Source organism: Berghia stephanieae, chromosome 9 (assembly GCF_034508935.2).
Source record: "Berghia stephanieae isolate SIO BIC M18660-M18661 chromosome 9, UCSD_Bste_1.3, whole genome shotgun sequence".
NCBI classification, from domain to species: domain Eukaryota; kingdom Metazoa; phylum Mollusca; class Gastropoda; order Nudibranchia; family Aeolidiidae; genus Berghia; species Berghia stephanieae.
In genome coordinates, this window is record NC_088368.1 from 2927782 (window position 1) to 2945281 (window position 17500).

Sequence of the window (17500 nt, forward strand, 5' to 3'; positions counted from 1 at the left end):
TGAAAGGGGAAAAAAAAAAAGTAGGGCTCGTCCGGGATTTGAACCCGGGACCTCTCGCACCCAAAGCGAGAATCATACCCCTAGACCAACGAGCCTGTTGAGGTGTCTATGTTAGATTTAATTCAAGTTATAAATCGAAATTTGTTGACTTTCATTCATGTCAGTCAAAAGTTGTTGAGTGTCACGTGGATTGATTGTCATGTGATTTTATGACACGTGACAGAGTCTCATTCTTTTGTTTAGGGTTTTTATTAACTAACTTTCATTCACGGGGACAGCGTGGCTCAGCGGTACGGTCTTTTGCTTGGTATCCGAAAGGTACCGAGTTCGATCACTCGCAGCGCTGTGTGGCCTCGAGCAAGTCACCCCGCCCTAGCTCAATTTACGGCGCTGCATTGCGGCTAACGCCTGGGTTATCCCAGTCTTCCCTTGGAATAGACCCGAGAGACAAATTTCCCCTATGGGATGAATTTATTTATTTATTTATTTATTTATTTATTCATTTATCTATTCATCTTTTTATATATTTATTTAATTAATTTTAAAAAGTCATGTTCCATAAAACAACAAAGACAAAAATATTCTACTAAACAAAGAAAAGGGAAAAAAGAAAAAAAAATTTAATGGTTCAGCTGGGGGTCGAACCCAGGACCTTTCGCGTGTGAGGCGAACGTGATAACCACTACACTACTGAACCGGCTGAGCTAGCAGCGCCGAGTAACGAAGTCGTTGGCAAGGAGAGATTTGTATCACAGACAACACATCGGTCGTTATCGCGTGCGTGTGTTCGTGTTCGTGTTCGCGACCACGCGGTTTACAATCGGTCGAAGTCCAATGCAATGTCGTCACTCCCCTCTTGTTTACTTCTTGCACAGAAGTCTACCGTAACTCTACTCTGTGACTTCTTGTATTTTTCCAATCCAGTAATAAGGATTTTAATATTATTTTCCTCTTGACTTATATTCTCTTAATCTTAATAAAAGACTAGAAAGGTTATACACATATCGTCGTGAGTTTGTTATCAATCTTATTTCGTTAATGTTTCCCTCTTTTGCTTTCTGGTTTGTTTGGGGTTTTTTTTTTTTTTATTTTGAGAGGGGGGGGGGGGGGTGAAGAACGTGAATGAATTTTTCTACATCAACACGTAACGTAAAAACCCAGTTTAACTCAGATAAGGAGTTGTCATATGATTGTGTTGATTATTGAAAGTTCTCAAATCGGCTTATCAGCATCTATATCAAATTCATGAATAGAGTCAACATCAGGGGCTGTAGCTCAAGTGGTAGAGCGCTCGCTTAGCATGTGAGAGGTACCGGGATCGATACCCGGCAGCTCCAATTTTTAAATATTTTTTTTTTTTTGGTTTTGTTTTGTTTTTTTGTTTTGTTTTTTTCCTGAGTGTTCTTGGGTTTTTCTTCGGGTTTTATTATTTGTTTTGTCTGCTTTTGTTTTGTTGGTATTTTTTGGCTTTGTTTATTGGGTTTTTTTTTTTAATTGTTTATGTTTGTTTCTTTTTCGTCTTTTTTTGTTTTGTTTTCTCTGCTGTTATATTTGTTTGGTTTTTGTTTTGTTTGGGGGGAGGCGGAATAATATTCCAAATTGTTATGCAAAGTAATGAACGGTTTATTAATGATTAATTACTATTATGCATTATTATATTATTATGGTTTTCTTCTCTATATGTGTGTGTGTGTATGTGTGTGTGTGTGTGTTTGTGTGTGTGCTTTGCATGTCACGGTTAAAGATATGTTTGTACACCACATATACATGAGTACATTTAAGTTGAAATACTATCTTTACCACGTGTATCATTATTGTAATCTTTAATCAATAGATTTATGGCATTACTATTAATATTAAGGGCATTCAAGGGATTTTATCCTATTTTGCCCTATACCATTTGTTATGTTTGTTATGTTAATTGTCATAGTAAATTAAATAGTCTAGCAAATTATATGATTTATAATAATTTATCAATTGATTAATTAATCCGCGGATAATTAATTTAACAATTAATTCATTACTTATCTTCCGTACGGAAATGATATCAAAAAGAATATCATAAGAGCAAAAATGATAGGATTTTGATCATGCATTGACGATAGATAAATAGACAATTTCGATCAATGTTTATAAAAATAAGATATTAAAGTATTTGAACGACAACAAATAATGTGAATTGTTGTTATATCTAGACAGTATGCGCTTGGCTAAGAAACTCACAACATTGCCATCCGGAAGTATATAACGGACCAATGCACAAAACTCTGTGTAACCATGAACTTTTATAGTCTGAATGACACAGTTAAGTGAAAATTACTCATAAACGCGAATGGCAAAAAACAACAACAAAGACCTGAGTGACGTCATCTTCGAACTATCTATAAATAACGGCATGCAGATAAAACAATCTTTGTTTCTACAACCAAATTGTGAGTTGTATTCATTAAAGTTCACCCAATGGAATCGATCACTGACGAATGACAAACCACTTGGTGGTGCACTAATCTATAGAGGGAACGAAATTGACGTCTCTCAGCTTTTTGCTATTGTTTTTAGCGAAACGTTTTTATGAGTAATGCTCACTAAATTGTATCAACCAGACTATGAATGGTCAAGGTTTCACTTTTTTTTTTAATAGGGCAGCGTGGCAGCGGTCTTTGCTTCGTACCCGAAAGGTAAGGAGTTCGATCACCCGCCGCGCTGTGTGGTCTTGAGCATGTCACGTGGCCCTAGCTCACTTTGCGGCGCTGTACTGCGGCTGATGCCTGGATCATTCCCGTCTTCCCTTGGAATAGAACCTAAAGACATATTTCTCCGCAGGGATGAATAAAGGGAATTATATTTTTCTATTTTTTAAATTATTTTTTTCAGGTTTGGGTGTTGGTATGTTTTATCCGGCTGGTGGATGTTGTGAGTTTTTTTAACTTAGGGCATAACATCAATAACAAATAAATGACGTCAAAAGACAAGTCCTCATGTCAGGCTACGAGTTAACACAGGCTACGGTCATACCGACAGATCACAATGTCGATATAAAAGGAATAGATTATTCATTCCTCTCTCTACAAAATCGTATCTGTTAGATTGTTCATCAACGGGTTCAGTAGTGTAGTGGTTATCACGTTCGCCTCACACGCGAAAGGTCCTGGGTTCGACCCCCAGCTGAACCATTACAATTTTTCTTTTTTTTTCCCCCTTTTCTTTTATTTGTTTGATTAATACACAATACATTTTATTCTTTGTTCCGAAAACTCAGACTACAATGCTGTATTCTGGAAATACACGATTCTGGAAATACACGATTCTGGAAATACACGATTCTGGAACTACACGATTCTGGAAATAAAAGATTTCAGTTTGTCTTCGACAGTAAAAAGCATTTCTTTTTTTTTTTTTTCTTTTTTTTTTTTTCATCATTTTTTAAATTATTTATTAGCCCTAATTTGGTGAGAAAGAAAACAGGAGTAAAAATAAATTTAGGTTAAGATATACCAAAAACAAACACAAAAATACATGACAGAAAACAGGCTTTAAAATTGATGACAGTTATCGGCTACAAATATTATTTTTTTAAATAATCGATCCCGGTACCTCTCACATGCTAAGCGAGCGCTCTACCACTTGAGCTACAGCCCCTGTTGACTACCGAACGCCATAAATCGACCAGTTGTTTGACACCAACAACGGAGAAAGGATCATACATTCCTCTTTTATGGCTCCTGGCGGTGACGATGATCTTAGTGGAGAAAATAGTCGTTATTGTTGGTTGTGTGTGCTTGCTTTATTGTGAATGGTGCGTGTGAGAATGGAATGCTTGGAATTGCGCCATACAAATTAATGTGGTTTATATTTATTTCAATAATGAAATGACTACATGAAAAATCGAAGTTATAAAGTGAAAAACATGTTGATAAATGAATAAGTATATGGTTTTTTTTTTAATAAGCAAATATAAATATCGATAAATAAATACAGAAATAGACCAGTTCCTTTACTCCAGCCTGTGGACAGGGACCAACAAATAAATAAATAAAAAATGTTGATGGAAAAATAAATGGATAAATACATAAATAGATAGATAAATTAATAAATAAATGATATATTCTATATGACAAATAAATGAATAAAAAGATAGATAAATAAATAGATAATATAATACATCATTTATCGCTTTTCCACAAAAACATCATGTTCAAAACAATTCACAACGTTTTGATTTATTCCCTCATTAGATTATACAATTTATGAAACCAAACTTCCATTGCATACAGTACAACTCACCATATATGCACCATTTGAAAAAAAAATTAAAAAAGTATAATGAAAACAATAGGGGGGGGGGGATCACAAAATAATAATAATAATAATAATAATAATAATAATAATAATAATAATAATAATCTTTATTGTCCAAATTAAAGGCAATTCATGTGAGGTAAACAATGCTCAGTTTGGTTCATGGTATGAACATCAACACATTTACAAATACAGACACAGCCATACACGAACATACACGCTTGCACATTGTTTCTACACGTGTATACAAAAGAAATGAGCGTACATACAAACACATATACATACATACATACATACATACATACATACATACATACATACATACATACATACATACATACATACATAATACATGCAGACATACATACAAACCAGCATATCATCGTATATGCATGCCTACATTCATACATACATACATACATACATACATACATACATACATACATACATACATACATACATACATACATACATACATACATACATATATACATACACACAGACACACACACAGACAGATAGAACGATACGATATATTTGCTGGGACAGCAGATAACCATATTATAAATATAGTGTCTTATATTAAGAAGAAGATGGCAATGATTGTGATGATGATGATGATGATGATGATGATGATGATGATGATGATGATGATGATGATGATGATGATGATGATGATGATGACTACGATAATGATGATGATGATGATGATGATGATGATGATGATGATGATGATGATGATGATGATGATGATGATGATGATGATAACGACGGCGGCAATGTCGATGATGATGATTCACGACACTGCTTCTCGTTATTTTCATTGGTTGTCTCATTTTTCCACAGAAGATTTGTTAATTAATTTTATGGCGGTTGGAATGAAGGTTGTCTTATGTCGATTTGTCCGACATTTTGCTTCTAGATACCGTCTTCCGGAGCGCAGAAGTTGGAATTTTTCGTTCAGCGGATGCCTCTTTTCGTTGATAATGTTAAAAGATTTCTTCTCAACTGCATTAATATAAGTTGTGTCAAGGCTTCTAAGGTCTGTGTTAATTATTTTTGAAGCCTCTCTGAGGGTTCTATGTAGTTTGGATTTTTCTTTTGTTCCACAGCTTCCATACCACGTTGTGATGCCAAACGAAACGATACTCAATATTAATGACTTGTAGATTTGTATCATGGTCTTTCTGTTCACATTGAAAGACCTTAATTTTCTGAGTATATACAAGCGCTGGTTACATTTTTTGATGACATTGTTGGTGTGCGATTCAAATCTTAGACTGTTATCTATAATTACACCAAGGTATTTAAACGTTTCAACAGTTTCAACCGCCTGATTGTTAATTTTTGTTATTTGTCTTGCTCTTTTTCCTATTTTTCTGTGATCAAACAGTTGTTCCTTTGTTTTTGTTACATTGAGCTCTAGACAGTTATCGGCACACCATTTGCTGAATTTACTAACTTGCTCAGTGTATTTAAATTCGGAGACGGAATCATTGAGCAGGCCGAGTATTGCGGTGTCATCAGCATACTTGATGAGTTGGCAGTTATCAAAGCTAGCCACACAATCGTTTGTATAGAGGATGTAAAGTAGAGGTGAGCTTACACACCCTTGTGGGCATCCGTTTGAAAGAGTTTTTACTGATGATATATTTGAGCCTACTCTGACATGTTGGGGGCGATCGATGAGAAAGTTGTTATACCAGTTGATGAGGTAATGGGGAAGGTTTAGAGCATGCAGTTTACTAATTAATATGTTGGTTTTCATGGCATTAAAGGCAGACGAAAAATCGACGTATAGGATTCGGCAGTAGTTGGCGGGTGAAACATCCAAGTGATTTGATATTGAATGCATCACTGTGAGGAGTGCGTCTTCCACACTAAGATTTTGTTGGTAGGCAAACTGATATGGATCAAGTATGTGTTGGTCATATATAAATTGCAACAGCTCTCTTTTCAGAATCTTTTCCAGACATTTCATAATAATTGATGTTAAAGCAACAGGTCTATAATCATTCAGCTGAGTTGGTGGATTCTTTTTGGGTACTGGAATTATAGTCGATGTTTTCCATATAATTGGGATTTTCTGTTCATCTATTGAACGTTGGAAAATAGGCAAGAAAGGGACAGCTAGTTGGTTGTTACAGTTTGAAATGAGTTCCCCACTAAGTCCATCTGGACCTGGTGCTTTTTTCTTTTTACATAATTTAAGAACATTGATGACCGCCTCTTCTTCGATTTCTGGCGGAGGAGACGTATTTTTTGTTATGATATTAGTTTTTGAAAGTACGTTGTCAATGGTGTCGAATCGACAGTAAAACTTATTTAATTCCTCGATATTCATATGTGTGTCATTGTTAAAATCTGTCTTTTTGTTGTTAACGCCACCCATTTCTTTAATCATCCTCCACGCCTGCGATGCATTTGAATTTTTAAGGTTTGTTTCCATTTTATCTTTATATTTACGTTTTTCTTCATAAATTACCCTCTTTAATTGTTTTTCTGCCTCGTGCTGCTTGTTTTTGTCCCCACTCATATGAGCGATTTTCTTCATATTTATAAATAACTTAACTCGTTTGTTGACCCAAGGTTTGTTGTTGTTAAATATTTTAATCCTTTTAGTGTCCACGCACAAATCACAACAGAAATGAATATAAGACGTGACAACATCAACCCACTCGTCCAGTGACATGTTATCAGACATGAGTTCATCCCATATTGTGCAGTCAAAACAACCTTGGAGTTTGTTTATATTTTCTGTTGACCAAAGACGAGTTTCTTTCACAATCGCTTTATGTTGTCTTAATTTAGTTTTGTAGGTTGGAATCAACAACACACTATTGTGATCTGAATTTCCTATTTTTACTTTTTGAACGCTTCTGTATGAATTTTTAATATTTGTATAGCACAGATCCAGGGTTTTATCTCGTCTGGTAGGAACAGAGACGTGTTGATAAAAAGAATTTATAGGAGGGCAGTGATTGAAATCACCAAGAATTATTACGGGGGCATCAGGATGTTTTCTTAAAAAATTAAATGATTCCTCCTCAATTACCCGTAAAGCTGTGTTAGCATTCGCATCAGGAGGGACGTACACAGCAATGACATAAATAAGTGGGAATTCCCGAGGTAAATAGTGGGGTCTAAGAGAGAGGGAAATGAGCTCGATGTCCTTTTCACATAATGAACGTGTAGTTCGACAGCTTTTGCACCAGTTTTTGTTGACATACACACAAATACCACCACCTTTTTGTTTTCCTGTCATTGAGCTATCTCTGTCACGCCTATGTATTAAAAAGAAAATCAAAAGGAAAAAAATGCAAACAAACAACAACAAAAACATTGGAGCTGCCGGGTATCGATCCCGGTACCTCTCACATGCTAAGCGAGCGCTCTACCACTTGAGCTACAGCCCCTGTTGTCTTCCCCACGCCAGAAATAAACCAGTTCCTGTACCCCAGTCTGTGTGCAGATAGAGATCAGAGGTCATTCATTACCTGGACAGAAATGGATACCTGCATTATTTCAATCGCTTCGAGCATGAGACTTGGACCTATATAGATAGAAGGAAATTGACGTCACTCGGGGGTTGTTTTTGTTTTTTGTTTTTTGTTTTGTTTTTTGTTTTTTTGGGTTATTTTTTGGGGGTTTTTTTTTTTTGGTTTGTTTTTGTTTGTTTTTTTGTTTTTTTTGTTTGTTTTTTTTTGGGGTTTTGGGGTTTTTTTTTTTTTTGTTTTTTTTTTTTTTGTTATTTTCTGTTATGTTTTTTTTTTTTGTTGTTGTTTTGTTTTTTGTTTGTTTTTGGGGGGTTTTTTTGCCATCCATGTTTATGAGTAATTCCCACCAAACTGTATTAACCAGACCATAAATGTTCAAGGTTACACATAGTTTTGTGTATTGTCCGTTATATTTCTGGATGGCGATGTTGTGAGTTTCTTAGCCAAGCGCTTACATATCGAAATTGACGTCACTTGTTATGGTTTTTAGCCAGCCATTTTTTGCGAGTAGTTTTCACTAAATTCTATCAATCAAACCCTTTAAGTGTTACACATAGTTTTGTGTGTTGGTGCGTTATAGGTGCTGTGCGCTTGGCAAAGAAACTCAAAACATTGCCATCCGGAAGTATAACGGACCAACACACAAACTGATGTGTAACCTTAAACGTTTACAGTCTGGTTAATACAGTTTAGCGAAAATTACTCATAAACATGGATGTAAAAAAAAACAAACAATAACAATAACAAAGACCTGAGTGACGTCAACTTCGTTCTGTCTATATCCGGCTGGCGGATGTTATGAGCTTTTCTGATAAACGCATACCATGTGTGTAGTTGACATATTTTTAGTTTTAGATATTTCTATTATTGTGTGTATCGTGTCCTGAGAATCCAGGAAAATGCCCTATACAAATGTTCTTTTTAATTTATTCCAATAATTGAATAAATAAACATATATATAATATATATATATATATATATATATATATATATATATATATATATATATATATATATACATAAATTACTTCATAAATAAACGAATAAATAAATCGATTAGTAAATAATTGTACAAATAAATGAGTAAATATATAAATAGATAAATAAATAGAAATATAACAAAATACATATTTATTATCCTCACATCATTTGGTTATTTCCTCCTACAACGTTGTTTCATCCATCCGTTGGTATTTTGATGGATTCTTCCCCTCAACCATAACTGGATAAATAAATATTTTTGTTAATAGTGAATAATACACATGAAGAATAAGAAAATGAGAAGAACAAAAATTAAGAAAGACAAAGAAGAATATTACCCCAAATGTTATCAGAACCGTCTTGTAGGCGAATTTTTAAAAAATAATAATAATAATTAAGTACATAAATAAAGGAATATTCTTTTAATGATAAATAAAAACACGAGGACGAGAGACGCATGCACACAACCAACATGACGTTCTCTCTCTAATAAATTTTCCGGCGGTAACGTCACAGACTATGGGTGACGTCCAATCAAGGGACGCTACTCTTCCGCTAATCTCATTCCCGAGAGAAAGAAGAAAACGATCACAGGTGTAATCAGAAATAGGATCGTATGAAAAAAAAATTTAAAAATTGGAGCTGCCGGGTATCGATCCCGGTACCTCTCACATGCTAAGCGAGCGCTCTACCACTTGAGCTACAGCCCCTGTTGGATGTCGGGCGCCAGAAATAGATCAGTTACTTTTACCTAGCAGGTATGGGATAGAAGACACAGGTAATCAGCCGTATTGATACTATGGGTTAGAGTCGAATAATCGCATCTGCTGCCCGCCGGACGAAATCAACAAACACACACAAATCTATGCGTAACCTTAAGCGTTTATAGTCTTATTTATATATTATAGTCAGCTACAATCGGTCTTAAACGTCCTACAAGTATAGATAGTATGCAGATGACGTCACTCAGGTCTTTGTTATTGTTTTTTGCCATCCGCGTTTAAGTTTATGAGCAATGGTCACTGAACTGTATTAACCTGACTATAAACGTTCATGGATACACACAGTTTTGTGTATTGGTCCGTTATACTTCCGGATGGCAGTGTTATGAGCTTCTTAGCCAAGGGCATACTATCTATATGCAGGTCTGACATCCGAAACCATTTATGGACCTAGTTTAACATTGTGTTATAATGGACAAAAAATCTTCTATCTTAAATGTTTAAAATGATTTATTTGTACAGATAGATGTCCGCTGTCTTTACTGACTTACTTACATATCGGAACCAGCGACCAGCTGTCCTGAGCTCTAGCCCTTCAGTCTTGTGTCATGACGTAGAAGTTAGACGTCTTTTGTAGTTGTTCCAGGTGACTATAAAGTGTGTTACTGATGCTTGGATTTGGTGGGAGGAATGTGCATCTCAGGTCTTCAAGAGGTTGACATTCAAGCAAGTGGTGTGTTACTGTTTCATTGACCGCCGTTCTAAAATAGTAATACAATTACAAACTACCAACCCAATATATCCCCTAACTGCCCAAGTAACCCTCCATCCTCCATGAACCCCTCAGGCAACATTAATATTTCAACCCTTTATTTCATCCTTTAACCAAATAAAAAAAAAAAAAAGAATCCGATAGATAATGGACGAGAATAGAAGCAGTAACTGACAAAGCCTTTATTAAAAAAAAAAAAAAAAATTGATCTTTTGTATAGCGCAATATCCACTAAACGTGCTCAAAGCGCTTTACAAGGGGTCCCTGGCCGACATATAACATTTAGGACAAGACATGACGCCTGTAAGGCGATATTATAATTTTTGCGGACAGAGACAACGCTGTTGAGGTACTCATTTTACACCCGAGTACGGTGAGAGAATGTGAGTAAAGAGCTTTTTCTAAGGACAGAACTATGCGCCGAGCGAGGCTCGAACCCAGGACCTTCCGATCCGAAAGCGAGTGTCATACCACTAGACCACATAGCCGCACTGCTACTACCACTAAACATAAGTTTGATGTTGAGAATGTTTGATAATAAACCTAACAAATAAAATTGTTACTAATTAAGAGGGTCATTAGATAGGATGGCCTGGGTTTAAAAAAAAAACAAGAAGAAAAAGAATTGACCGCCGTTCGTAACGGCCTTTATTTATTTCTCCGCAAATATTGTGGGGTTTCCACTAGACTGTCTAGTTTTAAAATGAAAATAGGAAAAGAAAAAGAAAATAATGGGGGAGGAAAGAAATAAAGAAAAACAAACAAAACGAGAAAAACAAACAAAACGAGAGAAAAAAACAAATAAAGAAAGAAAAAATTTGCAGAAGTCATCAGAACGGCGGTGAAGACGGGGATATAAAAATTAAAAAAAAAAAAACAATTTGGAGCTGCCGGGTATCGATCCCGGTACCTCTCACATGCTAAGCGAGCGCTCTACCACTTGAGCTACAGCCCCTGATGATCGTTGAACGCCATAAATAGACCCGTTTCTTTACCTGGAAAAGGACAAAGGTCAAAGATTGGTGATAATGAGGTTGGATCTGTATCATTTTTTCCATGATGTACAAACTTGATTCGTTGTACACATTCCAAAATGTACTCACAATGACCCACGTGATAAAACAAGTGTTCACAGTTTTCGAAATATCCAACATCATCATTGTAATAGATAGGATGCGCTTGGCTAAGAAGCTCACAACATTGCCATCCGGAAGTTTAACGGACCAACACACAAAACTGTGTGTATCCATGAACGTTTATAGTCGGGTTAATACAGTTCAGTGAGCATTACTCATAAACGCGGATGGCAAAAAACAATAACAAAGACATGAGTGACGTCATCTTCGAACTATCTATAGACCTTTTTTTCAGCCTGACCCATGTGAATGTTTGCAACTTGCATAAAAACTAAGGCTGGGTGTTTACATTTGTTAAGAAATATCCAATCTTTGTACAGCAACAGGTAAAATACCCTTTATGCATCCCATAGGGGAAATTTTTCTCTGAGGTCTATTCCAAGGGAAGACTGGCGTCAGCCGTAAGTTAGCGCCGCAAACTGAGATAGGGCCACAAAGAGCAGCGGTGGAGTGATCGGTATTATTATTATTATTATTGTTATTATTATTATTATTATTATTATTATTATTATTATTATTATTATTATATTATTATTATTATTATTTATATGTTATTATTATTATTATTATTATTGTTGTTATTATTATTATTATTATTATTATTATTATTATTATTATTATTATTATTATTGGCGATAGCTCCTAATATCGGTAAATTGAACTGTTAGAAAATAAGAAAATACGGAAAAAGCGACCAAAAAAAATTTGTTTTATTTTTAATTATAGCAGTCAATCATTTCGTTTTAATAATAGTAATTAGAGAATTATTTGAGAATTGTGATTGTACTATTGACGGAATAAAAAAATATTTAAAAATTGGAGCTGCCGGGTATCGATCCCGGTACCTCTCACATGCTAAGCGAGCGCTCTACCACTTGAGCTACAGCCCCTGATGATGTAAGAGCGCCAGAAATAGACCAGTTGTTTGACCTCAACCGGGGACAGAGAACGGAGGTCATCAGTCATATTTAAATCATTGACGCTATACATCTAAGTAAACTACTCTCATCTGCCCGCCAGATGAAACATATCAACACATATAGATAGAACGAAATTGACGTCACTCAGAATTTGTTATTGTTTTTAGACAGCCATTTTTATGAGTATTTTCCACTAAAATCTATCAATCAGATTATAAACGTTGAAGGTTATACATAATTTTTGTGTGTTTGTGCATTATATAGATAGTTAGAAGATGACGTCACTAAGGTCTTTGTTTTTGTTTTTTGCCATCCGCGTTTATGAGTAATGCTCACTGAACTGTATTAACCAGACTATAAACGTTCATGGATACACACAGTTTTGTGTGTTGGTCCGTTATACTTCCGGATGGCAATGTTGTGAGCTTCTTAACCAAGCGCATACTATCTATAAACGGCTGGCGGATGTTGTGTGTGTTTGTTTTTGTTTTTTTGTTTGTTTTTTGATAAACACATCGCATCAATATCAATCTGACCTGTTTTTTGACCTGGAAATGGACTGAGGTCAAAGGTTACTGATAAAGAGTGTGATAATGATAGTGACGATAATTCAGATCCAATAACAGAGTAATGAAATAGATAGATACTTATCACATTGATATTGTTCTTGTTTGTGATGAAAATTACCATGTACTAGGCGCTAGGCGCTTTAATTTGAGCTTTGAGATTTTTTTTTAGCTATATATATATATATATATATATATATATATATATATATATAGAGAGAGAGAGAGAGAGAGAGAGAGAGAGAGAGAGAGAGAGAGAGAGAGCAATATCCACTAAACGTGCTCAGGGCGCTTTACATAAATGATCCCTGACCAACAGCAACACGTCTAAAAATGTATTGTCTATTAACTTGAGCTTTTAGGGGGCGAAGTGGCCGAGTAGTTAGGGCATTGCACTGTGACCTGGAAGGCCCCGGGTTGTAGCTGCCCTTAAGGCACTTGAGCAAGATTATTAACCCCCAATTTGCTCACTTGGACAATATGAGTGATTCTTGTTGACATCAGACATCTTGTTTGATGAATTATCTATATTATTCCTTCATGGAATGCCTTGGCGACGATATCTCATGATGTTATTATTTTTTTCTAATTATTATACAGAGCAGTATCCACTATACGTGCTAAAAGCGCTTTATAGAATGACCGAAGGCGGGTGTCACATTGTAACTGCACAATAAAGGTTAGTGTGTTCGTATTTCCGTGTGTTTGTGGGTGTGTGTGTGTGTGTGTGGAGGGGGGGGGGGCGGGGAGGGGGTGAGAGTGCTATTTATATTGTCATACTTGTAACTCCGAGGCGCATGGAACATAACCTAATCATGGTTATGCACTATACATATGCCATGTGTGTTTGTATTGTTATCAATTTAAAAAAAAAAAACAAACTTTTTTGCTAAAACCTATATGAATTACATTGATTCTTTTTTTTTAGATGAAAGAAAAGAAAAAAAGAAGGAAAGAAAAGAGAAGGGGGAGGAGAAAAAATTGAAGTAAAAGAGAAGAAAAAAAATAACAAAATAGAAGGAAAAGAGAAAAAAAAAGAAGAAAAAAAAAAGAAATGAAATAGAAGGAATAGAGAAGAAGAAAAAAGAAGAAAAAAGGAAAAGAAAAAAAAAGGGGGGGGGGGGATCAAGTAAAGTGAACAAGGAAATATTAAAAAGTCTGACTGATGGAAAAAAAAAAAAAAAATGGAGCTGCCGGGTATCGATCCCGGTACCTCTCACATGCTAAGCGAGCGCTCTACCACTTGAGCTACAGCCCCTGTTGAACGGCTGGGTCAGAAATTAACCAGTATAACTTGTGTTGGTAATGATGATGATGATGATGATGATGATGATGATGATGATGATGAGGAGGAGGAGGAAGAGGAGGAGGAGGAGGAGGAGGAGGAGGAGGAGGAGGATAATGTCCTAAAATAGATTTTCAAAAATAAACCAACACTGTACTTATGAATAAATTATGGCTATTATGATGTTTATATAACCATGTTGTAGGCGCTAAGATAAAAGCAATGTAATCTGACGTCCGATGGACCTCCAAATTGGCTGTCCATCTCCGAAAGGACAAGGCAAGGTCGTTTTGATCAAAAAAACATTGCCATCCGGAAATATAACGGACCAACACACAAAAGCATGTGTAACTTTGAACGTTTATAGTCAGTTAAGCGAGAATTACTCATAAACGCGGATGGTAAAAAAAAAAAAAATATTTAAAAAAAAACTATAACAAAGACCAGAGTGACGTCAACTTCATTCTGTCTATATGTGTGTTTGTGTGTGTAGGGGGGGGGGGAGGGAGGAGAGAGAGAGAGAGAGAGAGAGAGAGAGAGAGAGAGAGAGGAGAGAGAGAGAGAGGAGAGAGAGAGAGGAGAGAGAGAGAGAGAGAGAGAGAGAGAGAGAGAGAGAGAGAGAGAGAGAATAAACGGGTTTTTCCTTGAGTCGACAGAGTAACTGACCCAAGGTACTCAGGCTAAAATAAATTGTTGACTATATTTTTTCATGATTGTTTTTCAACTTGGTGATCTGGTCATAGCATGGCATTCGACTTACAACCTCTAGGTGTCAGGTTTGAGTCCCGTTCTGGAGAGGGTAAAATTTTGATCCTTGGAAAAGGTATTTTTTGCATACATTACCTCACCGTACTCAGGTGTAACTCCATAAATACCTCATGGCCGGTAATAGCATTATCTGTATTATAATAGGAAAACAAGAAATGAGAAAATGTCGTTGCGCCTTACAGGTGTCATGTCTCGTTCCTCACGTCATGTAGTGTTGCTGTTGGCTTGGGACGGTTTGTAATGGCGCTTTGATTTTGAGCACACAAACGTACGCTCCTGATTCGATTTTATATATTTATTCTATCCTTTAATTCTTCCCCCCCCCCCTCCCTCCCCCCCCCCCCCCCACACACACACACACAAACACACATACACACATAGATACGCAAACACCACCCCCAACACACACATACATACAACCCCCCCCCACACACACACACACACACAAACACACACACACACTCACAATCACATAAACATCCCCCCCCCCACACACACACACACACTCACAATCACATAAACATCCCCCCCCCCACCCCGCACACACACAGAGCACACACACACACACCCTCTCACACACACCCTCAAACACAGCCCCCCCCCCCCACCCCCCCTCACACACACACACACACACACACACACACACACACACTGTCCGTTATCTCTATCTGTCCATAAATTAATATTATCATCATTGTTAGTTTCCTCCATTCTTCCATTCCAATCGCCTCTCACTCGCTCGTCGTCCTCGCTCGCCACAACCGCGTGACACAAGGGAAACAAAAACATTAACAATAACACAGCACCCAACCAATCACGACGCAGGGGGTGTGGCCAAAACCAAAACCAAGACAATCAAAGGGGGCGGAGTCACAAGGCTAATTCCAGGCAAATCATACGTTTTTAGTAATTTCTATAATATTATTGGCTTTATATAATCTCTCTCTCTCTCTCTCTCTCTCTCTCTCTCTCTCTCTCTCTCTCTCTCTCTTTCTCTCTCTCTCTCTCTCTCTCTCTCTCTCTCTCTGTGCCTCTATCTATCTATCTATCTATCTATCTATCTATCTATCTATCTATCTATCTATCTATCTATCTATATGTCTGTCTGTCTAATTATCTATCTCTCGGTCTTAATATATAGTTTACTCACTCGTTCTAAATTTTCTTCTCATTCTCTCTTTTTCACTTTCTCTCTCTCTCTCTCTCTCTCTCTCTCTCTCTCTCTCTCTATCTATCTATCTATCTATCTCTCTCTCTCTCTCTATCTATCTATCTATCTATCTATCTCTCTCTCTCTATCTATCTATCTCTATCTCTCTCTCTTTCTATCTATCTATCTCTCTCTCTCTCTCTCTCTCTCTCTCTCTCTCTCTCCCAATGTAAGTCCGTAATAAGATAATTATTGTTATTACGTGCCTTCATTTGGCCGTCTCAATTATTTATTGATCTATTTTTCTAAACTTCAGCTTTTATATCCACTAAACGTGCTCAAAACACTTTACAAAGCGTCCTTGACTAACAGAAACACGTAAAATGTAGAACCGGACATGACGCCTATTAGGTGATATTACACTTTTTGTCCGACAAAGACAACACTGTTAACGGCCAGGTACTCATTTTATATGAATGTAAGTAAAGAGCCTTTTCCAAGGACTCAACTTTGCGCCGAGAGAGGCTTAAACCCAGGACTTTCCTATCCGAAAGCGAGTGTCATACCACTAGACCACATAGTCACATATGACTGGACAGATAATTGTCATGGTTGATGGCTCGAATCAGTCTTCTCAATTCATCTCGATTCAAGGATATTAGAATGATTCATATAGACACGTGCTTGTAGGTCATAAGCCATTCTCTACCAGAAAATATTGCTGGTTACCCAATGTACTGACATACTCTAGAAAATTTAAAAAAAAAAAAAAGAAAGAAAAAACCCACACACGCACGAATTAAAAATTTTGGCCAGAAAACTCGTCCTTCAAATTATATCGATGGATTAAAGCAACCGTCATCTTGACAAAAACTTCACAAGTCTCAGGTTTGGGAGTTTTTGCCCAGATGAAGGCGAAGGTCATGTCAGTGCAACCTCACAGTGTGAGCAATGGAAGCATCTTTCAGGCCCAGGTAAATGAATGAGTGACAAAAGCTGAGGAAGAATCCTTTAGGTGCAATTGCCTTGCCCTATCCACTCAACCATCTTAGTCCTAAATCATCGTTATACATCATCATCATCATCATCACCATCCTCATCATCATATTTTATTCTATCAATCACACCTGAGTGGAGTGAGGTAATGGGTGTAAACATTCTTTCTCATCAGCCATACATTTCCATTATATGAGATAGATATAATTGTCACCGAACTGGTCATTGACCTCAGAGGATGTAGCTTGACTATTCTTGATGGAGATAAGCAGGGACGGCTGGTAATAATGGGCAGGGTGGGCAAATACCAGCCTGTTTTTTCAAGTTGTATGCTGTATTACCAGGTCTGAAATAATCAAATTTAAATAAGATAATTTCAAAAGTTACTACTTAAACTTGAAGATATGA

The 17500-nt window shown here is 36.5% G+C and overlaps 9 non-coding genes across 9 annotated transcripts; 2 read left to right on the forward strand and 7 right to left on the reverse strand.

The window, feature by feature from the left end:
- Positions 1 to 23: 23 nt before the first annotated feature.
- Trnap-ugg (transfer RNA proline (anticodon UGG)) lies at positions 24 to 95 on the reverse strand. Its single transcript has one exon. It is a non-coding gene; the product is annotated as a tRNA-Pro (tRNA).
- Positions 96 to 624: 529 nt separating this feature from the next.
- On the reverse strand, positions 625 to 697 carry Trnav-cac (transfer RNA valine (anticodon CAC)). Its single transcript has one exon. It is a non-coding gene; the product is annotated as a tRNA-Val (tRNA).
- A 567-nt stretch (positions 698 to 1264) lies between these two features.
- On the forward strand, positions 1265 to 1337 carry Trnaa-agc (transfer RNA alanine (anticodon AGC)). Its single transcript has one exon. It is a non-coding gene; the product is annotated as a tRNA-Ala (tRNA).
- Positions 1338 to 3100: 1763 nt separating this feature from the next.
- Positions 3101 to 3173, forward strand: Trnav-cac (transfer RNA valine (anticodon CAC)). Its single transcript has one exon. It is a non-coding gene; the product is annotated as a tRNA-Val (tRNA).
- A 4469-nt stretch (positions 3174 to 7642) lies between these two features.
- Positions 7643 to 7715, reverse strand: Trnaa-agc (transfer RNA alanine (anticodon AGC)). The gene has a single exon. It is a non-coding gene; the product is annotated as a tRNA-Ala (tRNA).
- Positions 7716 to 9414: 1699 nt separating this feature from the next.
- Trnaa-agc (transfer RNA alanine (anticodon AGC)) lies at positions 9415 to 9487 on the reverse strand. The gene has a single exon. It is a non-coding gene; the product is annotated as a tRNA-Ala (tRNA).
- A 1666-nt stretch (positions 9488 to 11153) lies between these two features.
- On the reverse strand, positions 11154 to 11226 carry Trnaa-agc (transfer RNA alanine (anticodon AGC)). Its single transcript has one exon. It is a non-coding gene; the product is annotated as a tRNA-Ala (tRNA).
- Positions 11227 to 12224: 998 nt separating this feature from the next.
- Positions 12225 to 12297, reverse strand: Trnaa-agc (transfer RNA alanine (anticodon AGC)). Its single transcript has one exon. It is a non-coding gene; the product is annotated as a tRNA-Ala (tRNA).
- A 1781-nt stretch (positions 12298 to 14078) lies between these two features.
- Trnaa-agc (transfer RNA alanine (anticodon AGC)) lies at positions 14079 to 14151 on the reverse strand. Its single transcript has one exon. It is a non-coding gene; the product is annotated as a tRNA-Ala (tRNA).
- Between the last annotated feature and the right edge of the window lie 3349 nt (positions 14152 to 17500).